Consider the following 17049-nt stretch of genomic DNA (forward strand, 5'->3'; position numbering starts at 1 on the left):
ATCAAGGTTGCTCTTGCTTTTTATCATAATCCTTCATTCAAGGATTAGATCATATTATAAAATATCTGCTTGGACAGCATAAAGTATCACGTTTAATACAGTAGTGATCTTCAGCAACTTCAAAAAAATAATCACTCTCATTTGAAAATAGTTGCTAATATTCATCATATTTTTTATCAGAAAGCAATATTGTCATTGAAATTAGAGTTTATAAAGCTCAATAACATACCTACTCAACAAAGAATCTTTAAAATTCTTTTAATGTCCAAATTTTTCCTTGAATCTTTTAGGAAGATGAAATTAAAATTCATACCAGAAGTGGGGTTCGAAACCACGCGGATATAAATCCATTGGATCTTAAGTCCAATGCCTTAACCACTCGGCCATCCTGGTGAGATTTTCACAGATTTTTTTCTATCTATCATAGTTGCAATGTTCATATGTAATTAGGTTTGTATGATCGTTTTTTCTTCAATTTCTCCACTACCTTATTACTCGTCTTTACCTGTCTCTTTCATATTGTATGCTGTATACAAGATCTTCACTTTGAAGACAAGAGTAATATATAAATGGAACTCTGTTGATTCTTTTAAAGGGATGGACAGCATAGAAAACTATGCACTCATTTTTTACATTTATTTATTATTTGGTATGCACCATTTTTTGAGAGTGCACAGGTATCAAGGTTGCTCTTGCTTTTTATCATAATCCTTCATTCAAGGATTAGATCATATTATAAAATATCTGCCTGGACAGCATAAAGTATCACGTTTAATACAATAGGGATCTTTAGCAACTTCAAAAAAAATAATCACTCTCATTTGGAAATAGTTGCTAATATTCATCATATTTCTTATCAGAAAGCAATATTGTCGTTGAAATTAGAGTTTCTAAAGCTCAATAACATACCTACTCAACAAAGAATCTTTAAAATTCTTTTAATGTCCAAATTTTTCCTTGAATCTTTTAGGAAGATGAAATTAAAATTCATACCAGAAGTGGGGTTCAAACCCACGCGGATATAAATCCATTGGATCTTAAGTCCAACACCTTAACCACTCGGCCATCCTGGTGAGATTTTCACAAATTTTTTTCTATCTATCATAGTTGCAATGTTCATATGTAATTAGGTGTGTATGATCGTTTTTTCTTCAATTTCTCCACTACCTTATTACTCGTCTTTTCCTGTCTCTTTCATATTGTATGCTGTATACAAGATCTTCACTTTGAAGACAAGAGTAATATATAAATGGAACTCTGTTGATTCTTTTAAAGGGATGGACAGCATAGAAAACTATGCACTCATTTTTTACATTTATTTATTATTTGGTATGCACCATTTTTTGAGAGTGCACAGGTATCAAGGTTGCTCTTGCTTTTTATCATAATCCTTCATTCAAGGATTAGATCATATTATAAAATATCTGCCTGGACAGCATAAAGTATCACATTTAATACAATAGTGATCTTCAGCAACTTCAAAAAAATAATCACTCTCCTTTGGAAAAAGTTGCTAATATTCATCATATTTCTTATCAGAAAGCAATATTGTCGTTGAAATTAGAGTTTATATGGCTCAATAACATACCTACTCAACAAAGAATCTTTAAAATTCTTTTAATGTCCAAATTTTTCCTTGAATCTTTTAGGAAGATGAAATTAAAATTCATACCAGAAGTGGGGTTCAAACCCACGCGGATATAAATCCATTGGATCTTAAGTCCAACGTCTTAACCACTCGGCCATCCTGGTGAGATTTTCACATTTTTTTTTCTATCTATCATAGTTGCAATGTTCATATGTAATTAGGTGTGTATGATCGTTTTTTCTTCAATTTCTCCACTACCTTATTACTCGTCTTTACCTGTCTCTTTCATATTGTATGCTGTATACAAGATCTTCACTTTGAAGACAAGAGTAATATATAAATGGAACTCTGTTGATTCTTTTAAAGGGATGGACAGCATAGAAAACTATGCACTCATTTTTTACATTTATTTATTATTTGGTATGCACCATTTTTTGAGAGTGCACAGGTATCAAGGTTACTCTTGCTTTTTATCATAATCCTTCATTCAAGGATTAGATCATATTATAAAATATCTGCCTGGACAGCATAAAGTATCACGTTTAATACAATAGTGATCTTCAGCAACTTCAAAAAAATAATCACTCTCCTTTGGAAAAAGTTGCTAATATTCATCATATTTCTTATCAGAAAGCAATATTGTCGTTGAAATTAGAGTTTATATTGCTCAATAACATACCTACTCAACAAAGAATCTTTAAAATTCTTTTAATGTCCAAATTTTTCCTTGAATCTTTTAGGAAGATGAAATTAAAATTCATACCAGAAGTGGGGTTCGAACCCACGCAGATATAAATCCATTGGATCTTAAGTCCAACGCCTTAACCACTCGGCCATCCTGGTGAGATTTTCACAGGTTTTTTTCTATCTATCAGAGTTGCAATGTTCATATGTAATTAGGTTTCTATGATCGTTTTTTCTTCAATTTCTCAGCTACCTTATTACTCGTCTTTACCTGTCTCTTTCATATTGTATGCTGTATATAAGATCTTCACTTTAAAGACAAGAGTAATATATAAATGGAACTCTGTTGATTCTTTTAAAGGGATGGACAGCATAGAAAACTATGCACTCATTTTTTACATTTATTTATTATTTGGTATGCACCATTTTTTGTGAGTGCACAGGTATCAAGGTTGCTCTTGCTTTTTATCATAATCCTTCATTCAAGGATTAGATCATATTATAAAATATCTGCCTGGACAGCATAAAGTATCACGTTTAATACAATAGGGATCTTTAGCAACTTCAAAAAAAATAATCACTCTCATTTGGAAATAGTTGCTAATATTCATCATATTTCTTATCAGAAAGCAATATTGTCGTTGAAATTAGAGTTTCTAAAGCTCAATAACATACATACTCAACAAAGAATCTTTAAAATTCTTTTAATGTCCAAATTTTTCCTTGAATCTTTTAGGAAGATGAAATTAAAATTCATACCAGAAGTGGGGTTCGAAACCACGCGGATATAAATCCATTGGATCTTAAGTCCAACGCCTTAACCACTCGGCCATCCTGGTGAGATTTTCACAGATTTTTTTCTATCTATCATATTTGCAATGTTCATATGTAATTAGGTTTGTATGATCGTTTTTTCTTCAATTTCTCCACTATCTTATTACTCGTCTTTACCTGTCTCTTTCATATTGTATGCTGTATACAAGATCTTCACTTTGAAGACAAGAGTAATATATAAATGGAACTCTGTTGATTCTTTTAAAGGGATGGACAGCATAGAAAACTATGCACTCATTTTTTACATTTATTTATTATTTGGTATGCACCATTTTTTGAGAGTGCACAGGTATCAAGGTTGCTCTTGCTTTTTATCATAATCCTTCATTCAAGGATTAGATCATATTATAAAATATCTGCCTGGACAGCATAAAGTATCACGTTTAATACAATAGGGATCTTTAGCAACTTCAAAAAAAATAATCACTCTCATTTGGAAAAAGTTGCTAATATTCATCATATTTCTTATCAGAAAGCAATATTGTCGTTGAAATTAGAGTTTATATTGCTCAATAACATACCTACTCAACAAAGAATCTTTAAAATTCTTTTAATGTCCAAATTTTTCCTTGAATCTTTTAGGAAGATGGAATTAAAATTCATACCAGAAGTGGGGTTCGAACCCACGCGGATATAAATCCATTGGATCTTAAGTCCAACGTCTTAACCACTCGGCCATCCTGGTGAGATTTTCACATTTTTTTTTCTATCTATCATAGTTGCAATGTTCATATGTAATTAGGTGTGTATGATCGTTTTTTCTTCAATTTCTCCACTACCTTATTACTCGTCTTTTCCTGTCTCTTTCATATTGTATGCTGTATACAAGATCTTCACTTTGAAGACAAGAGTAATATATAAATGGAACTCTGTTGATTCTTTTAAAGGGATGGACAGCATAGAAAACTATGCACTCATTTTTTACATTTATTTATTATTTGGTATGCACCATTTTTTGAGAGTGCACAGGTATCAAGGTTGCTCTTGCTTTTTATCATAATCCTTCATTCAAGGATTAGATCATATTATAAAATATCTGCTTGGACAGCATAAAGTATCACGTTTAATACAATAGTGATCTTCAGCAACTTCAAAAAAATAATCACTCTCCTTTGGAAAAAGTTGCTAATATTCATCATATTTCTTATCAGAAAGCAATATTGTCGTTGAAATTAGAGTTTATATTGCTCAATAACATACCTACTCAACAAAGAATCTTTAAAATTCTTTTAATGTCCAAATTTTTCCTTGAATCTTTTAGGAAGATGAAATTAAAATTCATACCAGAAGTGGGGTTTGAACTCACACGGATATAAATCCATTGGATCTTAAGTCGAACGCCTTAACCACTCGGCCATCCTGGTAAGATTTTCACAGGTTTTTTTCTATCTATCATAGTTGCAATGTTCATATGTAATTTGGTGTGTATGATCGTTTTTTCTTCAATTTCTCCACTACCTTATTACTCGTCTTTACCTGTCTCTTTCATATTGTATGCTGTATACAAGATCTTCACTTTGAAGACAAGAGTAATATATAAATGGAACTCTGTTGATTCTTTTAAAGGGATGGACAGCATAGAAAACTATGCACTCATTTTTTACATTTATTTATTATTTGGTATGCACCATTTTTTGAGAGTGCACAGGTATCAAGGTTGCTCTTGCTTTTTATCATAATCCTTCATTCAAGGATTAGATCATATTATAAAATATCTGCCTGGACAGCATAAAGTATCACGTTTAATACAATAGTGATCTTCAGCAACTTCAAAAAAATAATCACTCTCCTTTGGAAAAAGTTGCTAATATTCATCATATTTCTTATCAGAAAGCAATATTGTCGTTGAAATTAGAGTTTATATTGCTCAATAACATACCTACTCAACAAAGAATCTTTAAAATTCTTTTAATGTCCAAATTTTTCCTTGAATCTTTTAGGAAGATGAAATTAAAATTCATACCAGAAGTGGGGTTCAAACCCACGTGGATATAAATCCATTGGATCTTAAGTCCAACGCCTTAACCACTCGGCCATCCTGGTGAGATTTTCACAGGTTTTTTTCTATCTATCATAGTTGCAATGTTCATATGTAATTAGGTTTCTATGATCGTTTTTTCTTCAATTTCTCCACTACCTTATTACTCGTCTTTACCTGTCTCTTTCATATTGTATGCTGTATATAAGATCTTCACTTTAAAGACAAGAGTAATATATAAATGGAACTCTGTTGATTCTTTTAAAGGGATGGACAGCATAGAAAACTATGCACTCATTTTTTACATTTATTTATTATTTGGTATGCACCATTTTTTGTGAGTGCACAGGTATCAAGGTTGCTCTTGCTTTTTATCATAATCCTTCATTCAAGGATTAGATCATATTATAAAATATCTGCCTGGACAGCATAAAGTATCACGTTTAATACAATAGGGATCTTTAGCAACTTCAAAAAAAATAATCACTCTCATTTGGAAATAGTTGCTAATATTCATCATATTTCTTATCAGAAAGCAATATTGTCTTTGAAATTAGAGTTTCTAAAGCTCAATAACATACCTACTCAACAAAGAATCTTTAAAATTCTTTTAATGTCCAAATTTTTCCTTGAATCTTTTAGGAAGATGAAATTAAAATTCATAACAGAAGTGGAGTTCGAACCCACGCGGATATAAATCCATTGGATTTTAAGTCCAACGCCTTAACCACTCGGCCATCCTGGTGAGATTTTCACAGATTTTTTTCTATCTATCATAGTTGCAATGTTCATATGTAATTTGGCGTGTATAATCGTTTTTTCTTTAATTTCTCCACTACCTTATTACTCGTCTTTACCTGTCTCTTTCATATTATATGCTGTATACAAGATCTTCACTTTGAAGACAAGAGTAATATATAAATGGAACTCTGTTTATTCTTTTAAAATGGATGGACAGCATAGAAAACTATGCACTCATTTTTTACATTTATTTATTATTTGGTATGCACCATTTTTTGAGAGTGCACAGGTATCAAGGTTGCTCTTGCTTTTTATCATAATCCTTCATTCAAGGATTAGATCATATTATAAAATATCTGCCTGGACAGCATAAAGTATCACGTTTAATACAATAGTGATCTTCAGCAACTTCAAAAAAATAATCACTCTCATTTGAAAATAGTTGCTAATATTCATCATATTTTTTATCAGAAAGCAATATTGTCATTGAAATTAGAGTTTATAAAGCTCAATAACATACCTACTCAACAAAGAATCTTTAAAATTCTTTTAATGTCCAAATTTTTCCTTGAATCTTTTAGGAAGATGAAATTAAAATTCATACCAGAAGTGGGGTTCGAACCCACGCGGATATAAATCCATTGGATCTTAAGTCCAACACCTTAAGCACTCGGCCATCCTGGTGAGATTTTCACAGATTTTTTTCTATCTATCATAGTTGCAATGTTCATATGTAATTTGGTGTATATGATCGTTTTTTCTTCAATTTCTCCACTACCTTATTACTCGTCTTTACCTGTCTCTTTCATATTATATGCTGTATACAAGATCTTCACTTTGAAGACAAGAGTAATATATAAATGGAACTCTGTTGATTCTTTTAAAGGGATGGACAGCATAGAAAACTATGCACTCATTTTTTACATTTATTTATTATTTGGTATGCACCATTTTTTGAGAGTACACAGGTATCAAGGTTGCTCTTGCTTTTTATCATAATCCTTCATTCAAGGATTAGATCATATTATAAAATATCTGCCTGGACAGCATAAAGTATCACGTTTAATACAATAGGGATCTTCAGCAACTTCAAAAAAATAATCACTCTCCTTTGGAAAAAGTCGCTAATATTCATCATATTTCTTATCAGAAAGCAATATTGTCGTTGAAATTAGAGTTTATATGGCTCAATAACATACCTACTCAACAAAGAATCTTTAAAATTCTTTTAATGTCCAAATTTTTCCTTGAATCTTTTAGGAAGATGAAATTAAAATTCATACCAGAAGTGGGGTTCAAACCCACGCGGATATAAATCCATTGGATCTTAAGTCCAACGTCTTAACCACTCGGCCATCCTGGTGAAATTTTCACATTTTTTTTTCTATCTATCATAGTTGCAATGTTCATATGTAATTAGGTGTGTATGATCGTTTTTTCTTCAATTTCTCCACTACCTTATTACTCGTCTTTTCCTGTCTCTTTCATATTGTATGCTGTATACAAGATCTTCACTTTGAAGACAAGAGTAATATATAAATGGAACTCTGTTGATTCTTTTAAAGGGATGGACAGCATAGAAAACTATGCACTCATTTTTTACATTTATTTATTATTTGGTATGCACCATTTTTTGAGAGTGCACAGGTATCAAGGTTGCTCTTGCTTTTTATCATAATCCTTCATTCAAGGATTAGATCATATTATAAAATATCTGCTTGGACAGCATAAAGTATCACTTTTAATACAATAGTGATCTTCAGCAACTTCAAAAAAATAATCACTCTCCTTTGGAAAAAGTTGCTAATATTCATCATATTTCTTATCAGAAAGCAATATTGTCGTTGAAATTAGAGTTTATATTGCTCAATAACATACCTACTCAACAAAGAATCTTTAAAATTCTTTTAATGTCCAAATTTTTCCTTGAATCTTTTAGGAAGATGAAATTAAAATTCATACCAGAAGTGGGGTTTGAACTCACACGGATATAAATCCATTGGATCTTAAGTCCAACGCCTTAACCACTCGGCCATCCTGGTAAGATTTTCACAGGTTTTTTTCTATCTATCATAGTTGCAATGTTCATATGTAATTTGGTGTGTATGATCGTTTTTTCTTCAATTTCTCCACTACCTTATTACTCGTCTTTACCTGTCTCTTTCATATTGTATGCTGTATACACGATCTTCACTTTGAAGACAAGAGTAATATATAAATGGAACTCTGTTGATTCTTTTAAAGGGATGGACAGCATAGAAAACTATGCACTCATTTTTTACATTTATTTATTATTTGGTATGCACCATTTTTTGAGAGTGCACAGGTATCAAGGTTGCTCTTGCTTTTTATAATAATCCTTCATTCAAGGATTAGATCATAGTATAAAATATCTGCCTGGACAGCATAAAGTATGTTTAATACAATAGTGATCTTCAGCAACTTCAAAAAAATAATAACTCTCCTTTGGAAAAAGTTGCTAATATTCATCATATTTCTTATCAGAAAGCAATATTGTCGTTGAAATTAGAGTTTATATTGCTCAATAACATACCTACTCAACAAAGAATCTTTAAAATTCTTTTAATGTCCAAATTTTTCCTTGAATCATTTAGGAAGATGAAATTAAAATTCATACCAGAAGTGGGGTTCGAACCCACGCGGATATAAATCCATTGGATCTTAAGTCCAACGCCTTAACCACTCGGCCATCCTGGTGAGATTTTCACATTTTTTTTTCTATCTATCATAGTTGCAATGTTCATATGTAATTAGGTTTGTATGATCGTTTTTTCTTCAATTTCTCCACTACCTTATTACTCGTCTTTACCTGTCTCTTTCATATTGTATGCTGTATACAAGATCTTCACTTTGAAGACAAGAGTAATATATAAATGGAACTCTGTTGATTCTTTTAAAGGGATGGACAGCATAGAAAACTATGCACTCATTTTTTACATTTATTTATTATTTGGTATGCACCATTTTTTGAGAGTGCACAGGTATCAAGGTTACTCTTGCTTTTTATCATAATCCTTCATTCAAGGATTAGATCATATTATAAAATATCTGCTTGGACAGCATAAAGTATCACGTTTAATACAATAGTGATCTTCAGCAACTTCAAAAAAATAATCACTCTCCTTTGGAAAAAGTTGCTAATATTCATCATATTTCTTATCAGAAAGCAATATTGTCGTTGAAATTAGAGTTTATATTGCTCAATAACATACCTACTCAACAAAGAATCTTTAAAATTCTTTTAATGTCCAAATTTTTCCTTGAATCTTTTAGGAAGATGAAATTAAAATTCATACCAGAAGTGGGGTTTAAACTCACACGGATATAAATCCATTGGATCTTAAGTCCAACGCCTTAACCACTCGGCCATCCTGGTAAGATTTTCACAGGTTTTTTTCTATCTATCATAGTTGCAATGTTCATATGTAATTTGGTGTGTATGATCGTTTTTTCTTCAATTTCTCCACTACCTTATTACTCGTCTTTACCTGTCTCTTTCATATTGTATGCTGTATACAAGATCTTCACTTTGAAGACAAGAGTAATATATAAATGGAACTCTGTTGATTCTTTTAAAGGGATGGACAGCATAGAAAACTATGCACTCATTTTTTACATTTATTTATTATTTGGTATGCACCATTTTTTGAGAGTGCACAGGTATCAAGGTTGCTCTTGCTTTTTATCATAATCCTTCATTCAAGGATTAGATCATAGTATAAAATATCTGCCTGGACAGCATAAAGTATGTTTAATACAATAGTGATCTTCAGCAACTTCAAAAAAATAATAACTCTCCTTTGGAAAAAGTTGCTAATATTCATCATATTTCTTATCAGAAAGCAATATTGTCGTTGAAATTAGAGTTTATATTGCTCAATAACATACCTACTCAACAAAGAATCTTTAAAATTCTTTTAATGTCCAAATTTTTCCTTGAATCATTTAGGAAGATGAAATTAAAATTCATACCAGAAGTGGGGTTCGAACCCACGCGGATATAAATCCATTGGATCTTAAGTCCAACGCCTTAACCACTCGGCCATCCTGGTGAGATTTTCACATTTTTTTTTCTATCTATCATAGTTGCAATGTTCATATGTAATTAGGTTTGTATGATCGTTTTTTCTTCAATTTCTCCACTACCTTATTACTCGTCTTTACCTGTCTCTTTCATATTGTATGCTGTATACAAGATCTTCACTTTGAAGACAAGAGTAATATATAAATGGAACTCTGTTGATTCTTTTAAAGGGATGGACAGCATAGAAAACTATGCACTCATTTTTTACATTTATTTATTATTTGGTATGCACCATTTTTTGAGAGTGCACAGGTATCAAGGTTACTCTTGCTTTTTATCATAATCCTTCATTCAAGGATTAGATCATATTATAAAATATCTGCCTGGACAGCATAAAGTATCACGTTTAATACAATAGTGATCTTCAGCAACTTCAAAAAAATAATCACTCTCCTTTGGAAAAAGTTGCTAATATTCATCATATTTCTTATCAGAAAGCAATATTGTCGTTGAAATTAGAGTTTATATTGCTCAATAACATACCTACTCAACAAAGAATCTTTAAAATTCTTTTAATGTCCAAATTTTTCCTTGAATCTTTTAGGAAGATGAAATTAAAATTCATACCAGAAGTGGGGTTCGAACCCACGCGGATATAAATCCATTGGATCTTAAGTCCAACGCCTTAACCACTCGGCCATCCTGGTGAGATTTTCACAGGTTTTTTTCTATCTATCATAGTTGCAATGTTCATATGTAATTAGGTTTGTATGATCGTTTTTTCTTCAATTTCTCCACTACCTTATTACTCGTCTTTACCTGTCTCTTTCATATTGTATGCTGTATACAAGATCTTCACTTTAAAGACAAGAGTAATATATAAATGGAACTCTGTTGATTCTTTTAAAGGGATGGACAGCATAGAAAACTATGCACTCATTTTTTACATTTATTTATTATTTGGTATGCACCATTTTTTGTGAGTGCACAGGTATCAAGGTTGCTCTTGCTTTTTATCATAATCCTTCATTCAAGGATTAGATCATATTATAAAATATCTGCCTGGACAGCATAAAGTATCACGTTTAATACAATAGGGATCTTTAGCAACTTCAAAAAAAATAATCACTCTCATTTGGAAATAGTTGCTAATATTCATCATATTTCTTATCAGAAAGCAATATTGTCGTTGAAATTAGAGTTTCTAAAGCTCAATAACATACATACTCAACAAAGAATCTTTAAAATTCTTTTAATGTCCAAATTTTTCCTTGAATCTTTTAGGAAGATGAAATTAAAATTCATAACAGAAGTGGAGTTCGAACCCACGCGGATATAAATCCATTGGATTTTAAGTCCAACGCCTTAACCACTCGGCCATCCTGGTGAGATTTTCACAGATTTTTTTCTATCTATCATAGTTGCAATGTTCATATGTAATTTGGCGTGTATGATCGTTTTTTCTTCAATTTCTCCACTACCTTTTTTCTCGTCTTTACCTGTCTCTTTCATATTGTATGCTGTATACAAGATCTTCACTTTGAAGACAAGAGTAATATATAAATGGAACTCTGTTGATTCTTTTAAAGGGATGGACAGCATAGAAAACTATGCACTCATTTTTTACATGTATTTATTATTTGGTATGCACCATTTTTTGAGAGTGCACAGGTATCAAGGTTGCTCTTGCTTTTTATCATAATCCTTCATTCAAGGATTAGATCATATTAAAAAATATCTGCCTGGACAGCATAAAGTATCACGCTTAATACAATAGTGATCTTCAGTACTTCAAAAAAAATAATCACTCTCATTTGGAAATAGTTGCTATAATTCATCATATTTCTTATCAGAAAGCAATATTGTCGTTGAAATTAGAGTTTATAAATCTCAATAACATACCTACTCAACAAAAAATCTTTAAAATTCTTTTAATGTCCAAATTTTTTCTTTTATCTTTTAGGAAGATGAATTTAAAATTCATACCAGAAGTGGGGTTTGAACCCACGCGGATTTAAATCCATTGGATCTTAAGTCCAACGCCTTAACCACTCGGCCATCCTGGTATGATTTTCACAGGCTTTTTTCTATCTATCATAGTTGCAATGTTCATATGTAATTTGGTGTGTATGATCGTTTTTTCTTCAATTTCTCCACTACCTTATTGCTCGTCTTTACCTGTCTCTTTCATATTGTATGCTGTATACAAGATCTTCACTTTGAAGACAAGAGTAATATATAAATGGAACTCTGTTGATTCTTTTAAAGGGATGGACAGCATAGAAAACTATGCACTCATTTTTTACATTTATTTATTATTTGGTATGCACCATTTTTTGTGAGTGCACAGGTATCAAGGTTGCTCTTGCTTTTTATCATAATCCTTCATTCAAGGATTAGATCATATTATAAAATATCTGCCTGGACAGCATAAAGTATCACGTTTAATACAATAGTGATCTTCAGCAACTTCAAAAAAATAATCACTCTCATTTGGAAATAGTTGCTAATATTCATCATATTTCTTATCAGAAAGCAATATTGTCATTGAAATTAGAGTTTATAAAGTTCAATAACATACCTACTCAACAAAGAATCTTTAAAATTCTTTTAATTGTCATATTTTTCCTTGAATCTTTTAGGAAGATGAAATTAAAATTCATACCAGAAGTGGGGTTCAAATCCACGCGCATATAAATCCATTGGATCTTAAGTCCAACGCCTTAACCACTCGGCCATCCTGGTGAGATTTTCACAGGTTTTTTTCTATCTATCATAGTTGCAATGTTCATATGTAATTTGGTGTGTATAATCGTTTTTTCTTGAATTTCTCCACTACCTTATTACTCGTCTTTACCTGTCTCTTTCATATTGTATGCTGTATACAAGATCTTCACTTTGAAGACAAGAGTAATATATAAATGGAACTCTGTTGATTCTTTTAAAGGGATGGACAGCATAGAAAACTATGCACTCATTTTTTACATTTATTTATTATTTGGTATGCACCATTTTTTGAGAGTGCACAGGTATCAAGGTTGCTCTTGCTTTTTATCATAATCCTTCATTCAAGGATTAGATCATATTATAAAATATCTGCCTGGACAGCATAAAGTATCACGTTTAATACAATAGGGATCTTTAGCAACTTCAAAAAAAAATAATCACTCTCATTTGGAAATAGTTGCTAATATTCATCATATTTCTTATCAGAAAGCAATATTGTCGTTGAAATTAGAGTTTATATTGCTCAATAACATACCTACTCAACAAAGAATCTTTAAAATTCTTTTAATGTCCAAATTTTTCCTTGAATCTTTTAGGAAGATGAAATTAAAATTCATACCACAAGTGGGGTTCGAACCCACGCGGATATAAATCCATTGGATCTTAAGTCCAACGCCTTAACCACTCGACCATCCTGGTGAGCTTTTCACTTTTTTTTTTCTATCTATCATAGTTGCAATGTTCATATGTAATTAGGTTTGTATGATCGTTTTTTCTTCAATTTCTCCACTACCTTATTACTCGTCTTTACCTGTCTCTTTCATATTGTATGCTGTATACAAGATCTTCACTTTGAAGACAAGAGTAATATATAAATGGAACTCTGTTGATTCTTTTAAAGGGATGGACAGCATAGAAAACTATGCACTCATTTTTTACATGTATTTATTATTTGGTATGCACCATTTTTTGAGAGTGCACAGGTATCAAGGTTGCTCTTGCTTTTTATCATAATCCTTCATTCAAGGATTAGATCATATTAAAAAATATCTGCCTGGACAGCATAAAGTATCACGCTTAATACAATAGTGATCTTCAGTACTTCAAAAAAAATAATCACTCTCATTTGGAAATAGTTGCTATAATTCATCATATTTCTTATCAGAAAGCAATATTGTCGTTGAAATTAGAGTTTATAAATCTCAATAACATACCTACTCAACAAAAAATTTTTAAAATTCTTTTAATGTCCAAATTTTTTCTTTTATCTTTTAGGAAGATGAATTTAAAATTCATACCAGAAGTGGGGTTTGAACCCACGCGGATTTAAATCCATTGGATCTTAAGTCCAACGCCTTAACCACTCGGCCATCCTGGTATGATTTTCACAGGCTTTTTTCTATCTATCATAGTTGCAATGTTCATATGTAATTTGGTGTGTATGATCGTTTTTTCTTCAATTTCTCCACTACCTTATTGCTCGTCTTTACCTGTCTCTTTCATATTGTATGCTGTATACAAGATCTTCACTTTGAAGACAAGAGTAATATATAAATGGAACTCTGTTGATTCTTTTAAAGGGATGGACAGCATAGAAAACTATGCACTCATTTTTTACATTTATTTATTATTTGGTATGCACCATTTTTTGTGAGTGCACAGGTATCAAGGTTGCTCTTGCTTTTTATCATAATCCTTCATTCAAGGATTAGATCATATTATAAAATATCTGCCTGGACAGCATAAAGTATCACGTTTAATACAATAGTGATCTTCAGCAACTTCAAAAAAATAATCACTCTCATTTGGAAATAGTTGCTAATATTCATCATATTTCTTATCAGAAAGCAATATTGTCATTGAAATTAGAGTTTATAAAGTTCAATAACATACCTACTCAACAAAGAATCTTTAAAATTCTTTTAATTGTCATATTTTTCCTTGAATCTTTTAGGAAGATGAAATTAAAATTCATACCAGAAGTGGGGTTCAAATCCACGCGCATATAAATCCATTGGATCTTAAGTCCAACGCCTTAACCACTCAGCCATCCTGGTGAGATTTTCACAGGTTTTTTTCTATCTATCATAGTTGCAATGTTCATATGTAATTTGGTGTGTATAATCGTTTTTTCTTGAATTTCTCCACTACCTTATTACTCGTCTTTACCTGTCTCTTTCATATTGTATGCTGTATACAAGATCTTCACTTTCAAGACAAGAGTAATATATAAATGGAACTCTGTTGATTCTTTTAAAGGGATGGACAGCATAGAAAACTATGCACTCATTTTTTACATTTATTTATTATTTGGTATGCACCATTTTTTGAGAGTGCACAGGTATCAAGGTTGCTCTTGCTTTTTATCATAATCCTTCATTCAAGGATGAGATCATATTATAAAATATCTGCCTGGACAGCATAAAGTATCACGTTTAATACAATAGGGATCTTCAGCAACTTCAAAAAAATAATCACTCTCATTTGGAAATAGTTGCTAATATTCATCATATTTCTTATCAGAAAGCAATATTGTCATTGAAATTAGAGTTTATAAAGTTCAATAACATACCTACTCAACAAAGAATCTTTAAAATTCTTTTAATTGTCATGTTTTTCCTTGAATCTTTTAGGAAGATGAAATTAAAATTCATACCAGAAGTGGGGTTCAAACCCACGCGCATATAAATCCATTGGATCTTAAGTCCAACGCCTTAACCACTCAGCCATCCTGGTGATATTTTCACAGGTTTTTTTCTATCTATCATAGTTGCAATGTTCATATGTAATTTGGTGTGTATAATCGTTTTTTCTTGAATTTCTCCACTACCTTATTACTCGTCTTTACCTGTCTCTTTCATATTGTATGCTGTATACAAGATCTTCACTTTGAAGACAAGAGTAATATATAAATGGAACTCTGTTGATTCTTTTAAAGGGATGGACAGCATAGAAAACTATGCACTCATTTTTTACATTTATTTATTATTTGGTATGCACCATTTTTTGAGAGTGCACAGGTATCAAGGTTGCTCTTGCTTTTTATCTTAATCCTTCATTCAAGGATTAGATCATATTATAAAATATCTGCCTGGACAGCATAAAGTATCATGTTTAATACAATAGTGATCTTCAGCAACTTCAAAAAAGTAATCACTCTCATTTGAAAATAGTTGCTAATATTCATCATATTTTTTATCAGAAAGCAATATTGTCATTGAAATTAGAGTTTATAAAGCTCAATAACATACCTACTCAACAAAGAATATTTCATATTCTTTTAATGTCCAAATTTTTCCTTGAATTTTTTAGGAAGATGAAATTAAAATTCATACCAGAAGTGAGGTTTGAACCCACACGGATATAAATCCATTGGATCTTAAGTCCAACACCTTAACCACTCGGCCATCCTGGTGAGATTTTCACAGGTTTTTTTCTATCTTTCATAGTTGCAATGTTCATATGTAATTTGGTGTGTATGATCATTTTTTCTTCAATTTCTCCACTACCTTATTACTCGTCTTTACCTGTCTCTTTCATATTGTATGCTGTATACAAGATCTTCACTTTGAAGACAAGAGTAATATATAAATGGAACTCTGTTGATTAATCCCCAATTTATTCGCAGACATCCGGTGCAATCGCTAAACAGAACGCACATTGCGTATGGTAGTTATAGATTGTAGGGAATAAATGATTAGAATGATATTGTCTCTGTAGTGTTAATAGACTAGTTTAAACTGGATTCTGGGCGGGAAAATCAGAGTCATCATCTGGAGAGCAGACCCCCCACCCTTGGACTGTTGACCCCCACCCTTGGAGGGGGTTGTTTGAACTGGCCTATGACCTGCATTACACTTGACCCTCCTGAAGCCTGGACCTATAGAAGCAAGCCACATCATCTGTATTGTTTTTTCTGTATCACTGAGTGTATATATATACAGCTCCCTGGGACCAGCTTAAACAGTCATCTCTGACCACAGTCTTCTGGACTGAAGTACTGTAGCGGCATGTTGGTGTCAGTAGCTGAGGGGGAGCGCTGACATTGGATTGCTATTTGGAAGCTTCTGGGGTACCTCTTTGGTAAGTTGGCTCTCAATTTAAAAACACATATGTATGGCCCAAATATATGGGTGTCACGACTTGCACTCTGCAGCTGCTGTCTGCAGTGACTCTATTGGATTTGTTATGCTTTCTACTTGTAGTACCACTGCCCACCAAAGGGGCCACTGTGCTACTTTGATTATTCTCCTTGATCACTGGGAGTGGTTTCAGCTGCATGAGGCCTATTTAAACCTGCCTGCTTCAAACAGTCTGGGCCAGATCATCAGGTCACTCCTGTGAGCATTTCCATGTGCTTTGTTCCAGTCTGCATTACCAAGTTGTCATTTCCAGTCTGCATTACCAAGTTGTCATTTCCAGTCTGCATTACCAAGTTGTCATTTCCAGTCT

General features: G+C 32.0%; 24 non-coding genes across 24 annotated transcripts; all 24 read right to left on the reverse strand.

The window, feature by feature from the left end:
• Positions 1-310: 310 nt before the first annotated feature.
• Positions 311-393, reverse strand: TRNAL-UAA (transfer RNA leucine (anticodon UAA)). Its single transcript has one exon. It is a non-coding gene; the product is annotated as a tRNA-Leu (tRNA).
• Positions 394-990: 597 nt separating this feature from the next.
• Positions 991-1073, reverse strand: TRNAL-UAA (transfer RNA leucine (anticodon UAA)). Its single transcript has one exon. It is a non-coding gene; the product is annotated as a tRNA-Leu (tRNA).
• Positions 1074-1669: 596 nt separating this feature from the next.
• On the reverse strand, positions 1670-1752 carry TRNAL-UAA (transfer RNA leucine (anticodon UAA)). The gene has a single exon. It is a non-coding gene; the product is annotated as a tRNA-Leu (tRNA).
• A 596-nt stretch (positions 1753-2348) lies between these two features.
• TRNAL-UAA (transfer RNA leucine (anticodon UAA)) lies at positions 2349-2431 on the reverse strand. The gene has a single exon. It is a non-coding gene; the product is annotated as a tRNA-Leu (tRNA).
• Positions 2432-3028: 597 nt separating this feature from the next.
• On the reverse strand, positions 3029-3111 carry TRNAL-UAA (transfer RNA leucine (anticodon UAA)). Its single transcript has one exon. It is a non-coding gene; the product is annotated as a tRNA-Leu (tRNA).
• Positions 3112-3708: 597 nt separating this feature from the next.
• Positions 3709-3791, reverse strand: TRNAL-UAA (transfer RNA leucine (anticodon UAA)). The gene has a single exon. It is a non-coding gene; the product is annotated as a tRNA-Leu (tRNA).
• Positions 3792-4387: 596 nt separating this feature from the next.
• On the reverse strand, positions 4388-4470 carry TRNAL-UAA (transfer RNA leucine (anticodon UAA)). The gene has a single exon. It is a non-coding gene; the product is annotated as a tRNA-Leu (tRNA).
• Positions 4471-5066: 596 nt separating this feature from the next.
• TRNAL-UAA (transfer RNA leucine (anticodon UAA)) lies at positions 5067-5149 on the reverse strand. The gene has a single exon. It is a non-coding gene; the product is annotated as a tRNA-Leu (tRNA).
• Positions 5150-5746: 597 nt separating this feature from the next.
• TRNAL-UAA (transfer RNA leucine (anticodon UAA)) lies at positions 5747-5829 on the reverse strand. The gene has a single exon. It is a non-coding gene; the product is annotated as a tRNA-Leu (tRNA).
• A 597-nt stretch (positions 5830-6426) lies between these two features.
• Positions 6427-6509, reverse strand: TRNAL-UAA (transfer RNA leucine (anticodon UAA)). The gene has a single exon. It is a non-coding gene; the product is annotated as a tRNA-Leu (tRNA).
• A 596-nt stretch (positions 6510-7105) lies between these two features.
• Positions 7106-7188, reverse strand: TRNAL-UAA (transfer RNA leucine (anticodon UAA)). Its single transcript has one exon. It is a non-coding gene; the product is annotated as a tRNA-Leu (tRNA).
• Positions 7189-7784: 596 nt separating this feature from the next.
• Positions 7785-7867, reverse strand: TRNAL-UAA (transfer RNA leucine (anticodon UAA)). Its single transcript has one exon. It is a non-coding gene; the product is annotated as a tRNA-Leu (tRNA).
• A 593-nt stretch (positions 7868-8460) lies between these two features.
• On the reverse strand, positions 8461-8543 carry TRNAL-UAA (transfer RNA leucine (anticodon UAA)). Its single transcript has one exon. It is a non-coding gene; the product is annotated as a tRNA-Leu (tRNA).
• A 596-nt stretch (positions 8544-9139) lies between these two features.
• TRNAL-UAA (transfer RNA leucine (anticodon UAA)) lies at positions 9140-9222 on the reverse strand. Its single transcript has one exon. It is a non-coding gene; the product is annotated as a tRNA-Leu (tRNA).
• A 593-nt stretch (positions 9223-9815) lies between these two features.
• On the reverse strand, positions 9816-9898 carry TRNAL-UAA (transfer RNA leucine (anticodon UAA)). The gene has a single exon. It is a non-coding gene; the product is annotated as a tRNA-Leu (tRNA).
• A 596-nt stretch (positions 9899-10494) lies between these two features.
• On the reverse strand, positions 10495-10577 carry TRNAL-UAA (transfer RNA leucine (anticodon UAA)). Its single transcript has one exon. It is a non-coding gene; the product is annotated as a tRNA-Leu (tRNA).
• A 597-nt stretch (positions 10578-11174) lies between these two features.
• Positions 11175-11257, reverse strand: TRNAL-UAA (transfer RNA leucine (anticodon UAA)). Its single transcript has one exon. It is a non-coding gene; the product is annotated as a tRNA-Leu (tRNA).
• A 596-nt stretch (positions 11258-11853) lies between these two features.
• Positions 11854-11936, reverse strand: TRNAL-UAA (transfer RNA leucine (anticodon UAA)). Its single transcript has one exon. It is a non-coding gene; the product is annotated as a tRNA-Leu (tRNA).
• Positions 11937-12532: 596 nt separating this feature from the next.
• On the reverse strand, positions 12533-12615 carry TRNAL-UAA (transfer RNA leucine (anticodon UAA)). Its single transcript has one exon. It is a non-coding gene; the product is annotated as a tRNA-Leu (tRNA).
• Positions 12616-13213: 598 nt separating this feature from the next.
• TRNAL-UAA (transfer RNA leucine (anticodon UAA)) lies at positions 13214-13296 on the reverse strand. The gene has a single exon. It is a non-coding gene; the product is annotated as a tRNA-Leu (tRNA).
• A 596-nt stretch (positions 13297-13892) lies between these two features.
• Positions 13893-13975, reverse strand: TRNAL-UAA (transfer RNA leucine (anticodon UAA)). The gene has a single exon. It is a non-coding gene; the product is annotated as a tRNA-Leu (tRNA).
• Positions 13976-14571: 596 nt separating this feature from the next.
• Positions 14572-14654, reverse strand: TRNAL-UAA (transfer RNA leucine (anticodon UAA)). Its single transcript has one exon. It is a non-coding gene; the product is annotated as a tRNA-Leu (tRNA).
• Positions 14655-15250: 596 nt separating this feature from the next.
• TRNAL-UAA (transfer RNA leucine (anticodon UAA)) lies at positions 15251-15333 on the reverse strand. Its single transcript has one exon. It is a non-coding gene; the product is annotated as a tRNA-Leu (tRNA).
• Positions 15334-15929: 596 nt separating this feature from the next.
• TRNAL-UAA (transfer RNA leucine (anticodon UAA)) lies at positions 15930-16012 on the reverse strand. The gene has a single exon. It is a non-coding gene; the product is annotated as a tRNA-Leu (tRNA).
• Between the last annotated feature and the right edge of the window lie 1037 nt (positions 16013-17049).

This window comes from Mixophyes fleayi, chromosome 3, assembly GCF_038048845.1.
Source record: "Mixophyes fleayi isolate aMixFle1 chromosome 3, aMixFle1.hap1, whole genome shotgun sequence".
Lineage (NCBI taxonomy): Eukaryota > Metazoa > Chordata > Amphibia > Anura > Limnodynastidae > Mixophyes > Mixophyes fleayi.